This window comes from Microtus oregoni, unplaced genomic scaffold (assembly GCF_018167655.1).
Source record: "Microtus oregoni isolate MIOR12 unplaced genomic scaffold, Mior012 000037F_ref0000500, whole genome shotgun sequence".
NCBI lineage: Eukaryota > Metazoa > Chordata > Mammalia > Rodentia > Cricetidae > Microtus > Microtus oregoni.
The window spans coordinates 6,031,765-6,049,339 of NW_024543096.1; the positions used below are offsets into that span (position 1 = coordinate 6,031,765).

Here is a 17,575-nt window from a genome sequence, read left to right on the forward strand (position 1 = left end):
TGCAGCAGACAGAGACTATTACAGAAAAGGCATAACCAATCAAATTGCAGAGTTGTGGAGCCTAATCCCAGTGGATATATCTACAATACACTCCTGCTCCTAAGACTCAATGAACATTTTAGGATTGTGAAAGCGAGGCAGAAATATTTTTAAGATCCCAAGGATCAGGAAGTTTGCTGTGAGATTTTGTTTTCTGGGAATGTCATAAGGTACACATGAAGTCGTACTAACATGACTGACTATGCATGAACTAAACAAGAAAACAATAATAAACATGCTAAACTGGGAAGAGGAAATTCAGAAGATGTCAATCCTTCACAGAGAACTACAGGCAACTAAGGAATGCTGGGAACGGGAGAAATAGTCTTCCCCAGGGAAGACTATACACACTGCTTATTAATACCAAATCGTCAGCCCTAAACACAGACAGAGCAGATTGTACTTAGGAATAGAAATTATATAACAGCAATTAATGAAAAAGAGGCTATGAATTTAAAGAGAGCGAGGAGGGGTATATGGGAGGGATCAGAGGGAGGAAATGGAAAGGGTATGTCTTAGGGTTTCCATTTGTTTTATAAAACACCGTGACCAAAGCAACTTTTCCTTACTATTCCACTTCGTTGTTCATCACTGAAGGAAGTCAGGATAGAAACTCAAAATAGGCCAGTAACCAAGGAAACAAGCTGATATAGAGACCATGAAGGAGGGCTGCTTACTAGCTTGCTCCTTATGGCTTGCTTAGCTGGTAAAGACTTGATGCAAGGACTTAGGACCTTAGTTGGAGCCCAGGGGTCCACATGGTGGAAGGAGAGAGCCAGCTCCTGCAAGTTGCCTTCTGGCCTTACATGTCACCATGATACACATTCCCCCTACCCCCACACAAAATAGTGTAAAACAAAAATAAACAGTAAGTGAAAGACGATAATGGTACATAGATGAGTTTTAAAGAAAATTTGATGAGCTGTTAATGGAAGAACATAATCTATTGAACTCTTTCTCTTAGCTAAAAGTCAGTTGTGTTCTATATATTTTTCAAAATTAGTGGTTGGTTACTGGTACAACTTGAATCTTGTACATGAATTGCTCTTATGTACCTATTGAAAGCTAGATATAAGTTAAGGAAGAACATTTGCCTTTATTATTGTAATATTTTAAACAAGACTTTATCTCCTCTCCAGGTCCAAGAGTATATTTGTGAATTGTCCTGTCAGCATTAAGGGATTTGATGTTAGGATAGTCTAGTAAGCAATCTCAAAGATGTCTGTTATTGTGAATGAGTCTAAAAATGTAATAAATTTTATATTTACTAATTGTCCAAGATAAAAATATTTTACCCCAAACTGTAGGATAACTTTGTCTCTTGACAGTTTTATAAACTATAAATTTAAATATATGCCATTATCATATTTAAAAATAATTAAATATCAAATAATCTAACCAGTACAGTGTAACGGTACTCTAGCATACCCGTTAAAATACAGATTCTTAAACCACACTTGATCTGTTTCTTATCCCAGCTCCTCCTGTTAGACCATTCATTTTCATTACCTGTATGAGCACTTAGTTTTTTCTCAGGTGTTTGAGTGAAAGCAGCAGTCTGTCAGATCCAGGTTGGGCTCAACTGCACTTGGATCCAAGTGAAGGCTGGTGACGTTTGTGTCCCTTAGTGTGAACCCCAGGGGGGTCATGTTACCTGGCTCATGCAACTCCTTATTACTCATATTATTAGCACATAACTTGCATTTAAAATTATATGATTCTAAGCAAAGCTCATAAAAAGCTTAAGTTTGATTTGAATGTGAATCTTAATATGTACAGAATAACTGATCAAAGTTAGTAAATTTACCCTTTTTTTCCTTTTAACAGAACCAAGAAAATAAATACAAGAAGTCAAGAGCACAGAATATTTTCTTCCTTCAATCCACAGAACCCTGAAACTCTTCGAACACCATCAAGCACACAGGAAGGCCATCTTGGCAGATGGCCACAGAGGATGTCAACAATTTTTTGGAGGCAAGCAATGAAATATTTGTGGAATGAGTTTTCTGTTTTCTAACTTTCTAAAATCAAGTAGAATTACATAGGATTTTTAGTGAGAAAGCATTCTTGTTAACATGTCCATTTCTTGTCTTCTCACTATCTTCGTTTCTTTGGATCTGTTGCATGTCAGAAGTTATGTTACGGTGTTTATCCCCACCTACACTATTATACAGGCTAAGGAGATATTAAATCCATGGATACAAAATGAGGATTTAAGTAACAGAAATTAACTACCCACATTTGAAAATCAGTTTGCTGTATCTATCTTGGAAATATATAACTAAAAGTGCTAAATATATTTTTGAGCTTTTATTATTTTCTATTTGTACCATTTATTTATTAGTTTATCTTTTCAGCATTTTCCTCTTTTATTTCTAGCAAGTTTTCAAGAGAGTCTTAGGAAGCCATCACGTTAAATCCCACCCAGAATTGCGTTTTATCAGTCCACAGCATCAAAAGGGTTCCCTGAACTTCGAGGTGCTTTCCTGACACATGTTGTATTTTAAGGTTGTAGATCAGACTGCCATCCTTAAAATTAAAATTAAGTACATTGTCATTAAGGGAATGTTTACCTAGTAGAGACTGACAATTCTTTTTAAAAACATAAATGCAGTCTTCCACATTTTTCACATTCATGAAACATAAGAACTCAAGTAGATGGAAATAAAGACAAGTAAAAAATAACCTCTTTAAAATGTAAGGAAAGGTGGTAGTTTCACATATAGCAACTGTAATCAAGCTTGGAGTTTTCTAGTTTTTATTTGACTCATAGACCTAAAGTCTTCAGTAACACATCTGCCCTGCAGGCTGGACCTGAGCAATGCTTTCTGTAACTACAAGTGACTGTAAATGTTCAAAAGAATTCAGGGTACAGCTTGGATATTTTAGAAGAATCAAAATCAATTGTTGTATTTCATTGGAAAACTTTTGGGAGATCCAGTCCTGATCACAACTCCTAAGCCGCTGCTCTGCCCTGCCATACAGTGACGGCAATAGTGCTAGTCTGTGTGCTCCAGACTTCTGGCAGAGACACACCTGACTTAGGAGCTGCTCATGAAGCTGCCTTGTGTTTGGGAATAGCTGCAAGGTTCGTGTCCAGAGCCACCTGCACCCGCCTACGAGCTTTTCAGGAGAGTAGGAACATCCTTATTTAACCTCTAAATACTTTGCTAAGTCACTTTTCCTAAATCTTTTTCCCACATAATTTTGCTTCTTTTCTTAGTTTACTATAACCAACTGCTTAAGTATTTTTAAAATATACTAGAACTTGACTGATTTGTAGCAGAGAAATAGTTCTGCAGATTATGTTCCTCCATTAACAGCCCATCAAATTTAAATTACATTTTAACTTGCCTGTGTGTCATATCTTGTTTCAGTCGTGGCCTATTTTTGTGTTACATTTATTTGTGTGGGGTAGGATGCATGTGCCATGGCGAACATGTGATGTCAGACAGCAGCTTGTAGGAGTTGGTCCTCTTTCACCATGTGGGTCCCCGAGCTCAAACTCTGGTCCTAAGTACTTGTATCAAAGTTTTTACCAGCTGACCCACCTCACCGGCTCAGTTTTGATTATTCCTTAGCCACAACAACATATCTGTGTCATATAGTTTTAATTCATTTTCCACACAATATTAAGAACTCACCCTCTTGTTCTTGATTAATTTCATCCTATCTATCACCATATCATTAATAAGCTGAAGATACTTAGACTTTAATTTGAAGTATTAATTCATTTATCTCCTATGATTTTAGGATTAGTTGCTGTTATAGTAGTGAAAACTTTCACGAGTTAAAAGGGCACTTAGAATTTATAGACAGGAATTATTTAGCTTCATACAACAGATTAATAATAACCAATTATCCTCAATAGTATCATTCACCAACTTTGTGACCTTGTGAAAATGGCTAATTCTCTTTGACCCCAATTTATTTAGCTTTTTAAATATGAATACTAATAATGGTGCAGTTTTGAAAATTAAATGAGATAGATGTAAGTAATAGCTTAGGTCCTAACATAATTCACTCAATAGACGATGGTATACTATTCTACCTTTGTGAGGTGATAAACAATAGTTTTCCTTTTACGTTCAGCTCTTGTAAGGAATGCTTTTCTTTTCACCATATGTCTGTTGTCACTGATGAGTTTGCTCACATTGAAGTATCACAATAAGAATTTCTAACCTTAATTTTAAATGTAGAAATGCAGGCTATCCAAAACTCCTATTGAGAAAACATTGTGCCAAGGGTTGTTTTACTGACTCTCGTGCATACTGTATATAGTCCTAATTTTTTTAAAAATTTTGGGATGGGAATAGACTCACTATTCTATTTATAGGTCAAAATGATTAAAGAAATTTAGAATTGTGTAGGTCATTGTAGGAAACTACCAGAAACTTAGTGACTTAAATATACTAAAACTCTTCTGTCACACATCTGTAAGCTGAAGGCTCCAAATGCAGTAATCAGCAAGATTTTGTGTGTATACATATGTGAGATATATGTATGTGTGTGTATGACTTTATGTATATCTATATATACACGTACATAACTGTGTGTATGTTTGTATAGGTGTGTGCACACGAGTGTTCGTGTGAGCAGTGTGTGTTGAGGCCAGAGTTTAATGTTGGATGTTTTCCTTGATCAATATGCTCCTTATATTTTGAAACATAGTCTCCCACTAAACACTGAAACTCATTGATTTTGGTAGTCTAGCTGGCCAGAGTGCCAGAAATTTGCCTGCCCCTGTGCCCCTGCCCCAGTTACATGCATGAACGGTACCACACCTGGCACCATACCCAGCTTTTACAGGACTCTGGGTATCGTAATTCGGGTTTCATGTTGTGCAGCGGGAACTTTATTTATCTTTCTCTAGAACCCACTTTTTCCTTTTTTATAGAGACTCAGTCACATTCGCCTAGGGACTATAACCAATGCAGGAAGAAACTTGACTGGATCTGCAATACCTACAGTAGTATATCCTTAATAAGATCATATTCATAGATAACGGGGACCAGGTGTGAACAGACCTTTAGAGGAACATCATTCAACTATCCCTCTGTGTTCTGTCTTTAGCTGGATATAAAGCTAAAGAATTAATTTTAGCTTGAAATTAGAGATTTCTCTTCTGCACATCTCCTGAAAAGCAGTTGTCTTTGTGACAAGGCATGTTCTCTGAGCAGGTGTGCTTGTTTTATTTGTAAGTGTCTCTATAACTGTTTCTGTAGACTCTGTGTCTGCATAATGTCTGTCTGTGGGTCTGTGCATCTGTTCCCATTTGCTGCTGAAGAAAGCATCTCTGATGATGACTGGATAAGGCACTGATATATGAGTATAACAGAATATCATTAGGAATCATTTTATTAATTTTGTTTGTTTGTTTGTTTAGACCAGCAGTGTTTGGTTTTGCCCAAGATCTTTGAGCTCTCGAGTATCTGATTCTTCGTTACCCAAGCAGTGTCAAGTGTGAATTCCTTCTGCTTGTGGAGTGGGCCTCAGATCAAATCAGACTTTATTTGGCTCCTCCCACACATTCTGTGCCACCATTGCTCTAGAATATTTTTCAGGCATAACAGATTGTAGGCCAAAGGTCTTGTACTGGGTTGGTGTCCATGTTTCTCTTTTGGTAGCCTACAGAGTACCTTCCCACACGAAAGAGACTAGAAGGTAGGGATGAGGCCTCCATATAGACACAAGCCTGACTTCTCCATGTTCAGTGAGTGGAGAGTATTTTCCTTGTCCATATACACCCCCCACATCAATTTTTGGGGAACAACTTTTTGTTAATGAAAAACTTAATTTTTCATAAAAATTAAATATTTTAATGTTTATTGGAGAGAATATAGTATTAGATTTTATAATTATCCTGATAATTTTCCTTGATAGTTTAACTAATAGGACTGGAGAGATGACTCAGCAGTTAAAAGTACTTCCTGCTCTTGCACCTTTTTCTTTGTATCTGGCAGTGTACCTATGCACTTTTTTCTTTGCAGCCTTCTTACTGACTTGTTGATTCCTAAAAATTGATTTTTAAAACCAAACATGAAAATATTTTCATTACTTCTTCAAATATTTCTGTTTCTTCTTGTTTTTTTTTCCACTGTATTTAAATATGGTAGTTCAATATTGTCCCTGCTTGTTATTTTCCCCTAGTATTTTTTTAGATGTTCTTTAGAGGCTGTTCTTTGAAACGTGTATGCTTAACCTCTTTATGCTTTTAAAGACCATGTAGTATTTTTTCTTCATTTTAATGCTTCACTTTTTCAATTCTATAATTTCTATTTAATTTTCTCATGTGGTAGCATATATATGACATAAAATTTATCACATTAACCATTTTTAAGGGTCTTTGGATTTTTTTTATTTCTCCTCTTCTACTGAAATGCCTTATGGTAATTTTCCTGCATAATGGCTGCTTAACATAGTTGTATTGGCAATCTCATTGTCTTCTATTAGCTATTTTTGGTGCACTCCTATTTTTTTGCATGTCTATGAATTTTTTGGTGTATGTATTGGATGTAGATGACATACTTTTGATACTAAATTTTGTTACCTTCCACCGAAATTTGTTTTTGTTTTTATTTTGTGTTTGTGGTTTGTGTTTTAACACAGCAGTGGAGTTGCTAAGTGTCTCTTGAATGGTTACTTTTATACTTTATTGAAACAGATCAGTTTATGCTCTACCTTGATATTAGAATGATACTGAATGACTTTGAAGACTTCTGTGAAAAGCCAGAGGTTGCACTAGCTTTGGGCAGGTGAAATTCAGATGTCAGTTTTTTTGTCTTGTGCCAGGACAGCTGCCATTTTCACTGCAACAATGTCCTATCCATGGGGTCCTAGCCTTCTTCCCTAAGCAGTGTACACACACACACACACACACACACACACACACACACACCATACACTACATACAGTGCAGGTGAGAGTTTGTAGCTTTTGCTGCTTTTCCTTCTCTTTCCCCTCTTCTATCCTCACCTTATATAGTCTCTCTACTCTTGAGTTCTGGGCTCTGATACTTCCTGCAAACGAGACAGTGAATTCAGCTTTCTGGCTGAGTAGTATCTACTTCCATGACTTTCATTAGCATGTATTAATTATGATGTTTTCATTCATAAGTATATAGTATATCTAGATTATATTCACCCCTTTTACCCTCTATTGTCTCCTGCTTTTGCTGAGACCTTTTATCCATGGTGTGTGTTTGTATCCAGGAATTTTCATTAAGGTTGAGAACATAGATTTTTACCCATTGGTAATCTCCTTTTTCCCTCTCTATTTATTTTTGGTTCCTCTTCAGTTATCCTCAAGAATAATTTTTGTTTTGTTTTGTCTTGTTTTGCATTTTCCAGTATTTTGCATAGTTTTTTATTGTTGTCACTGAAAGAATTATTGTGGCTTAATTCACTTGATTGTTATCGGACTTGGCATCCTTGGGTCTTTGTATTTTTATATTTACCTGTTCTCACTTCTCAGGGAATATAGTCTATTAGGTCTACGTTTGATTCCTGACTCTGCTGTTGGTTATGGAATTGTTTCAGATTTCTGATCATCGGTGTCCCCTGTATGTAGCAGAAATAATCATTTGTATTTTAAGAGTTTCCTTTAAACATTGTAGGTGAACGTGTATATAAAACGTAGACTTGGGATCCAGAACTCAGTAGGCTCTCATAAGTGTTACCTCCCTTTATGACCATAATTACCCAGAAGGTTGGAAGGTTGGATATTGCCATGTGGGATGTCTTACCCAGGATCGTGCTTCTGGGTATCCAGAATACAGATCCACTAAGTTGATTCTGTGAGTTGAGTTATGCCTTCAGATGTTCTGGTTTCACTGAATTCTGGGTGGGGAAAACTGCTTGATTGTCATTCAGAAAAGCAACATTGTAAGAAATATTAATCATAATTCCAGGGTTCTGGGCAATGTTGCTTTCTTTTCTGGGTGCACTTACAAACAAGATGGGGGATACTATGGACTTTTTTCCTATCAAATATAAATGGGTCTACTGAAATTTTTTACTTTTAAGGCAGACAGACTATTCAGTAAGAATTATCTGACTTAGTAAAATAAATAGTATTTGTGTATATGGTCTGTATAGAATGCTAGTTTTTAAAAATTTATATTTAAAAAACCCAGTATGAAATGAGCTGTTCTACCTTCAAGAGGTTAGCTGCCTCAAAACTGAAAAATTTGTATCCTGATCAAACATGTTATTTCAAAAATGGTGTATTGAGTGGGCTTTTCTGTGAATTATTGACATCTATGGCTGACCAGCTGCTAGACCTATGTTCTGAATATATGTGTCTGTTACTTTGTGTTAGATTTAAGCCATGTATTAAAATTTTGTATGTGGCTTCAAAAATATTTTGCTTTAGTAAAGTCCATTTCATGCTGACAGTAAAAGGGGATACTGGTTGATGTTACATTAGCTGTGTCTCTCTGGTAAACACTTCACAGTTGCTATTCACATTTGTGCCTGCTCAAATAGAAACCCATCAATCATGTAAACCATGGCCAAGAATCTGATCTCTAATGCATAACAGAAATTGCCGCATACTCTTCTCTACAAGAAAAAACGTGCAGTAACATTTCAGATTAAAATCCGTCCTTTCAGATTGATTTTATCGTTATTCAAGAAGCAAAATGCAGTATCAAGTGAGGACAAAAAATAATTCCTGTCAGGGTGTGGTTTTGTAGAAATCAAATCTTCATATATTTCTATAACCATAGCCATAGATAATTTTTTAAAATACTTGTGTATTTTAAGATGAATTACCTTTACCCCTGTGTAGTCATATCCTAATTTGAATTGTAGAAAGGTATATTGTGAATGAAAGATTACCTAAAATTATGACACAAAGTAAACAAAGCCTGTTTTCATAGCACATAAGAGTTATACATTTCATATTTTATGTAAATATAAAATATATTTAATATTGGTTTATGAAAGTTGAACATTTTTACTAAAATAGAACTAAAATTCAACTCTAAAACAATTTCAGGATTTGTATATATTTAATTATAGAGTAATTGACAGAAGATTGAATGTCAATTTTTATTTAAATTCTCGGCTAGAACATTCAGTCTATTCACACTAGCAGTTTTGACAGTGCATTTAAGAACTGCTTATCAAGCTGAGGCTCTTGATCCACTCCTTACTCCTAACACTTGGGAGGACAGGTGGATATCTGGGTTCCAGGGCCAGGCTTCCTGAGAAGACTCTGTCTCATAGAAAGAAAAACAAAAGAACTTGTTATTCATAAAGTACCAAATAGGCCTTTTTAAGATTGTCATAAATGAATCTTAGCTAATCTCACCTCAAGAAAATATGAGCTTTTTAAGGATCTGTAGATATAGGTAAGTTTAGAATGTAGTCAGGAATTATGCTAGTCTACTAAACTGGTGGTAATAGATAAATTCTTTTCTTGCATTCTATTGATTTTTGGTTTATCTTGTCCTTTTTCCCAAATTCTTACATTGCTTCATTAAGTCATTTGTTTGTACTTTTTCTAGTTTTCAGTATAGGAAGTTGGGGTTGTAATCTTTCCTGTTAGAACTTCTTTTAATGTGTCCCAGAAGTTTGTTGTCTTGTAGTTGCAGCATTAATTAAATTCAGCAAAAGTTTTTTTTTTCTTCTTTGACCCATTCATCATTTAGTAATGAGTTGTTTAATCTCCATGAGTTAATAAACTTAGAATTTTTTCCGATTATTTTAAAATTAATTGTCTAATTAATGTCTGGGTTATTTCTGCTTTTCTCTATTTGTTAAGGTTTTCTGTGTGCTCCAGTATGTACTCTATTTTAGAGAAGTTTCTGTGTGCTGTGGAGTAGTGTGTATATTCTTTGTCTATAAATTTCTCAAAAATGAAAATGAGTAAGTCTGAACAAGGAAATATGGAATTGTCAGACATTTGTAAAGACATGCATTTTTTAAAATTGAAATGTGTTTGTTCAAATTTATACGCTCATGGAGAAGGGAGAAAAGAGAGTGAATAGGACCTTGAGAAATTGTTAGTGCTGAGCAGAGCGTTGCTTCTTTGGGGAAAGCACTTGTGGCACAAACCTGGCAACCTGAACTCTGAACCCAGAACCCACAGTAGAAGAAAACCATCTCCAGAAAGCTGCCCTCTAACTGCCTCATACCACCATATTTCACAACCCCAGTTCTCAAAAACCTGAGGTTTTTATATGAAGCATTGCCTTTTACCCTGGAGAAGCAACTTCATTTTCTACTACTGCTGCTGCTGGTAATTGTTATAATGAATTATTATTAATCATTATTTGGAGGAGGGGCTTTCAGGAGTTAACCAAGGATTTCTCTGTCTTGTCATGAGAAGAGTTAAAGTTTTGTCTTTTAGCTTTCAACTTTTTCCATCCCACTTGACTCTACCAATGTCCTTCATCATTTGTTTCTGATTTTACTCCCTTTCTAGGGCTGCTCTGATATGTTGGCCCCTGCATCCACCACCCCTTTCTCTGCTGCTTTGTGTTTTTGTTTTTGTTTCCCACTATGAAATTGTTAAACTGCCGTTGCCATTGGTAGATGATCTTGAATCGTTCTTTCTTACTGTCTGTTTGACTTTTAGGTAGAGTATTTCATTACTGTTCTTAGTGAGATCTCAAGAGAAGAGAAGGGAGGTTGAGTTCAATTTATCATTTTTATAGTAGAAATCCATATTAAGAGTTTGGGCTGATCTTATTATTTTTTAATTTAGAATACATAGATACAATAAATACATTGATGTGTGGATTTCTTCTTTGGAGAATGATTTTATCTCTAGGGAATTTTATATTGTCTCTTTATCAGTAGTTGATATTTCCTAGTTTTTGACCCATGATAACTGGTTGACCCCTAATTCCTTTAAAATTTTGGTTATTGATGATGGTTTCTTTCTCTCTTTCTTTATTAGATATGGTCTCTCTATAAAGTCCTGACTGACCTGGAACTCACTATGTAGACCAGGCCAGCCTTGAAACACAGAGATCCATCTGCCACTGCCACCCAATTTCTAGCATTAAGGCATGTGCCACGGCCGTAAATGAGATTGTCTTTATAATATAGGATAAAATCAACTTTGGTGAACATTTCTAGGACATTTATAGAGAATTTTTTCTCTGTTACAGAGTTGAATACATTTTTGTTAATTTACATTAGAATGTTTGATTTGTAAATGACTGTAAGTAAAATTACCTCTCCAGAACAATTATTTTCATCTTTTCATGTTCTCTTGAATTTTAAATGCCTCCTATTGATATTCCAATGCTGTTGCTTATAGTCTAAAAGTTGATGAAATATGTATCCTCATTATATAGCTTCACTTTCTGATGAATCTAATTCACTCAGCAAGTATAATAAATTCTGCTTTCATTTTACAAGTTTATTATTAATGCTGCCATTTTTCTTTAGTGTTGAAATTTCCAAAGAAAAAATTTAAGTATTTACCACATATAACATGTTTGAAAGTGCATATGCATTGTGATATGGCTAAATGAAGTTAACTAACTTACATAGTACCCCAAATACTTAGTCTTTTGATGTAATGACATATCTGTCCTCATAGCAGTGTTCAAGTATCCCTTTCTCTTCCTATATTGTATTGCTGATACTCATTGAAGATACTTTTTTACATATTAAGTCATATTCTTAAAGAACTATAGTAAAGTTGCAAGGGATAGAAGGCACAATTACAACATTATTTTGCTTTCATGTCTTTAAAAATAAATGTTTGCACCTCCCCATCCACCCCAACTCTGCCACCTAGGGTAAGCAAGGGAGCTGCAAAACTCAGGAAAGTGGGCTTTCCACCTCTTCTGGTCAGCACAGTAGAGCTGACCCTGTTGGCAGAGGTAAGCCAGCCCTGATGTTGTGAGCATGGGAGAGTTGTCCCTATTACTCATCTGTCATGTGGTGGGATGGGCAGGGTAAAGATACCTCCCATCACCATCACCATCTATGCCCAAGGCAGGTGGAAGAGCTGGCCCCTACACTTTGCCTGGGCAATACAGCAGAGCTGGCACTGAAGGTGTTGGTGCTGAAGAACTGACCCTGAGGATCTGAATGCCAGAGAACTGTACTCATCACTCCATAGCCGGGCCAATGCTGGCGAGCTCATCTGGTGTTGAAGACAGGGAAGAGCTGGAGGACTGACCAACCCTTAAGCTACCCAAGCCCAGAACCAGGGTTATATGTGGGCCCACCCCAACCTCTACCCCATCTGTGATCTGCTGGAGCAAGAGGGGCCGGTTTTGTCCTGTGGACCCAGGGCTACAAGACCTCCACTACACGAGGCAACAACAGGATGTTCAGGAAGAGTCCTAGTAAGGACTCGTCATTGATGGTGTAGCAGAGACCAGGGGCCTCAAACCAGACCAATGATTATTTGAGATGAATGCCTTCATATAAAAATGTATAGATAAAGGGGTTTGTGTGGAAAAAAAAGTAAATGTTTGAAAGGCTGCTAAAATGGTTTGGCAATTAGAGTACATATTACCCTTGCAGAGGACCCAGGTTCAGTTTCCAACACCCACATGGTGGTTCACAGCTATGTATAACTTCAGTTCTAGAGGATCCTATGCCTTCTTCTGACCTTTATAGACAACAGGCATTCAGATGTGTTGTACATACATACAAGCAGACAAACCACACACACATATAAAATGAAATAAATAAATCTAAAAAAAAATAGTGAATAGGTTTAAGGTTCTTGCATGAAAATCGTTTTGATATTCCCCAAAATTTTGGTGTTATTATATCAATAATATAACTATAGTTTAATGATGTATTTGAACCCTTAGGGTTCTTAAAGGGGCTACTTTTTGAACTGCTGTATGCAAAATGTAGGCAAGACTATATAATTAAATAACATTAAAACAATGAATTCATGAATCCTAATAAACAACATTCTCTCAAGAGAAAGCTTTATCTCTGAATTGTAAAATTATAGCCATATTTGAATTTTGACCTAATGATTATCAGGAAATAAACAGTTTGAGGATTCGTTTTTATTTATGCGCATTGTGATAGAACAGAAAGGTGTATGGAAATTTTTACCTTTAAAAACTGAGCATGTTCTGTAAATCCCTTATGTCATATGTTTGTATAAGAAGTCTGATATCAACTGCATTTTTGTAACTATTATACAGTATTTTTTTCTGATGAAACCCCCACAAGGTTTTGCTTTATACCTCTTCTTTCAAATCTTTTGATTTGTAATATAGAATTTGTAATGTCTACCTGTATGTTTCTTTGGTGTGGGACAATGGTCTGTATTCTGTCAATTATATTTAAATAAACACTGATTGGCCATTAGACAGGCAGGAAGTATAGGTTGGACAACCAGACAGGAAGTAGAGGCGGGTCAAGGAGAACAGTAGAATTCTAGGAAGAGGACACAGACCTGGCCCAGCTACAGAAGAAACAAGATGTGACTGCCTCACTGAATAAGGTACCGAGCCACGTGGCTAACATTGTCAAGAATAATGGGCTAATATAAGTTATAAGAGTTAATAAGAAGCCTGAGCTAAAGGGTCAATCAGTTTATAACTAATGTAAGCCTCTGTGTGATTTCTTTGGGACTTAACAACTGTGGGAACCGGGCAGGACAGAAATCTCAGACAAGAAACCTCCTCTCAACATTACCTTCTTACTACATTTGAGTAAGCGCTTCTGTTGTGAAATTTTACTTTTCATTCCTTTCAGAAAAACTCCTGGTATTATTTCTTCACCTTTCTTCCATTATCTTTTTACCTTCTCAAGCTCTTATTTCCTGAACTTTCTGGATCTATCTTCTCTTATAGTCAGAACTCTCCATAGAAACACCACCAGTGGGTGTATATAAAAAGGGAGTCTTAACGGAATTGCCTAAAGTGATTGTGGCAGTCTGATGACAGAATTCCTTCACAGGCCTTTAAGTGAATGGGTGAGATCTAGAATAATGTGCCTCATTCAAGGTCTACTAATTCAAATGTTAATCATATTTAATAAAAAATCAGCTTCACAGCAGGGTTTAACCAAAGAATTTAGCTCAGTTGACATATGCAATTAATTTTTATGGGTTGTAAGCAGTTTCTTCTTTGCTTTTTATTACTTCATTCTTTCAGTTAGAACTTAATAGAATTTCTGAAACTTTATGCATAAATTATCTATTTACTACTTAAAGCATTTTTACTATTGTAAATAAGTTAACCATAATTTTAATTAAAAACAGTATTCTTTATGTTTATATTTTCTGTATCTTCAGTTTAGCCATTTCCTTAAACATACGTATTGATACGAAATGTTTCCTAGACATTTATGCTTTGCTTGTACTTTTTTAACCTATATTTTGAAAAGGTAAAGGCAATGAAAAGTTTGTAAGAATAGTATATTTAATTATCACTTATTCCTAATCATAGGTTCAATAGTTAACATTTGCCATGTTCGATTAATTTCTTACATATGCATTACTTGCCATTATATGGATAAACTTCTTGAGAGTAAATTTCAGAGATTGTTAACATTTTCCCTAAACACTTTAACATGTATCCCCTAAGAATATTGTTATTAGTTTGCTTTTGCTGCTGTGATAAAAATAAAAAGAAAGGAAAGTGTTTATTTTGCCTATGTTTACTAGACACTATCAGTCATTGAGAGATATTGGCAAAGAAAACTAAGTGGGAGCAGAGACAGGAACCATGGCTTGCCCCTGCGAACCCAGGTTCAGCTATCTTACGTAGACAATATAGACAAACCTGCTCAGGAGTGCCACTGCCAACAGTGGGCCAGGCCGTTGTCTACCAATTAGCAATCAAGAAAATTCTCCACAGACATGTCCATAATCCAGTCTAATAGAGCAGTTCTTCCACTGAGAGCCCCTCATTCCAGGTGTATCAAGTTGACAACCAAGCTAAGCCACCAGAAATATTCTTTAACATCATTTAAACCAGCTAATACATATGAGAAAATGAAGATTGATAAAATACCGTTACATGATGTATGTACCGTAAAGTTTTAATAATTGTTTGAATAACTTATTTTTATAACATTTTTCCTCTTACTCAAAGAATTATACATATTCTTTAGTTATCATGCAGGATTTTTGTATCTGGCTTTCTTTTTTTTTTTTGGCTTATATAAACAGAGACTGCATGTTTGTTTCTCAGCTGCCAGACCCAAATAAACAAACAGGAACTCTTTTATTTACAACACAGTTCAGCCAATAGCTTATGTGTATTCCTATCTAGCTCTTACATCTTAAATTAACCCATTTCTATTAATCTGTATATCATCACAACGCTGTAACTTATTGGGTAAGGTTCTGGTGTCCTTCCTCTTAGGCAGCTATATGGTATCTCCCTGACTCCACCTACTCTCGCTGTTCAGATTTCCCACCTGGCTTTACTCTGCTAAGCCATTTCCCAAAACAACTTTATTCATTAGCCAATACAAGCAACACGTAGAAGGACACCCCCTATCATCTCCCCTTTTCTGTCTAATTAAAAAGGAAGATTTTTAACTTTACATAAAATAAAACAGGTATCAAGCAAGAGTTACAGTTAAAATATTTCTTTGTGAGTCTAAAGTTTCATATCTAATTTGTATTTTATCATAACTAAGGAAAACTGTAGCTATCTGTCTTCAACTCCATTAAAGACCCCAGAAGGATAAAGTATTACCTAAGTAAACAGGAAGTGCATTATAAACGACTTCCAAAACTCTAGAATTGACAGCGACATCTTGCTGCCTGGACAGTCACCCAAAGATCTTCTGTAACTTTGTGGCATCCATCTTCAGCTCATAGTATTTAGCAGACTTTTCCATGAAGAAGGAACTTTGAAAGTCTCTCTCACCAATATTGGCAGTTTGTCAGTCACTTTCTTCTCTGTCCTGCAGAATGCCTGACAGTTTATTCTGTAAAGCAGGAACCCTGAAGGACAATCCCATCTTTTAGAAAATTCAACAGTCACTTTCTGTGGGTCCTGCATGTCAGGTTCATAAAGGATACTGTCAAGTAGTCCAGGCAAGAGCATATTCTTGTCCAAATGGCTAGCCTTGTCACATTAAAGACAAATTCTTTAACGAGTTTCTTTAATGCCCTCCACTTCTCAGAACCGGTGTTATCAGAAGCAGACATGTCTCACTATCAAAAAAAGTCTAAGTTCTTTTTTTTTTGTCATGCTTAAAATTTATATAAATGCTTCCAAAAATTCTACAATTTTTTGGATGATGTAACTATATTTATACACATTTATCAGTATACATAATATTGCAGTTCCTTTTTTAATTGTTTTTATTTAGCTATTTTTCTATGTCCCCTCCCCTTCTACCCTCTCCCATGATCCTCGTGCTCCCAATTTACTCAGGAGATGTTTTTTTCTACTTCCCATGTAGATTAGATCCATGTATGTATCTCTTAGAGTCCTCTTTATAGTCTAGGTTCTGCATTATTTGTCATAGCCAGAACCTGGAAACAACATTAATGCGTCTTGATCATAAAATGGATGAGGAAAATGTGATACATTTACATAATAGAGTACTACACAGTGGAAAAAAATAGTGACATTTTGAAATTTGCAGGTAAATGGATGGAACTAGAAAACATCATATTGAATGGAGTAACCCAGACCCAGAAAGACAAATATATAACTTATAAGAGGCATTTAGACATAAAGCAAAGAAAAACCAGCCTATAATTAACAATCAGAGAAAAGTCTAAGTTCTTAAAACATTTTAAACGTCACATTCAATAGGTCTCTAAAATATTTGAAGAATACCTATCCATCTGAAATATATCTCTGTATATCTAGAAAACCTAACTAACATGACTACAGTTTTACTATTATAGATGGCTATCTATTAATCTGTATTTCTTAATTATATATCACATTTTTAAATGAGTTGCACAAACACAATACCTTAAACAAGAGCAGAAGAAATACATATACACAGCATAACAAATCGATCTTAAATTCATATCAGTAGACCAAGATCCATACCAATGCAAAGTATTCATCTTTATAACACATTTCCTGTTCTTTTTTTAAGAAAAGGGATTGACTATCACCATTTAATTATTTATAATCAACTCCCTTTAAATGAAAACAAACATTTATAACCAATCATTTTGTGAATGTGGGGGTAGTTTTCTCCAAACTGTTTCCTGCTGTTTATTGGACAAAGTATTTTAAGGTTCATAGAGACATTTCAGTGGTTGGGGGGGGGGGGGGGGGTCTTGTTCAATCAAACTACATTAGCCTGGAAGGAATCCATAGGTCTTCATCTTCTAGGGAAACAAAAGCAGAACCTCTTTTCCAAAGTAACATATCCTTATACTCAAATTTTCAAGATACCTTTATGCTGGTTTAGCTAACAGCCCATGCAATGAAGTGTCTCTCTGTACTTAGCTCCTTCACAGTCAAAAATTTCAAAGAGAACATGGTACTATACATAATCCAGACACTTTGTGTATTTTCCATCTTTACATGGATTTGTTTATTCTATTACTTTTTAATATTTATTTTTTATCTTTACTCCTTTAATCTATGACTGTCTGTAGTCTT

The 17,575-nt window shown here is 35.5% G+C and overlaps 1 protein-coding gene across 3 annotated transcripts in view; it reads left to right on the forward strand.

Annotated features, from left to right (window-relative positions):
• Mbd5 (methyl-CpG binding domain protein 5) overlaps window positions 1–17,575 on the forward strand; it is a 296,787-nt gene that overhangs the window by 138,121 nt on the left and 141,091 nt on the right. The gene's annotated exons all lie outside the window — the stretch shown is intronic.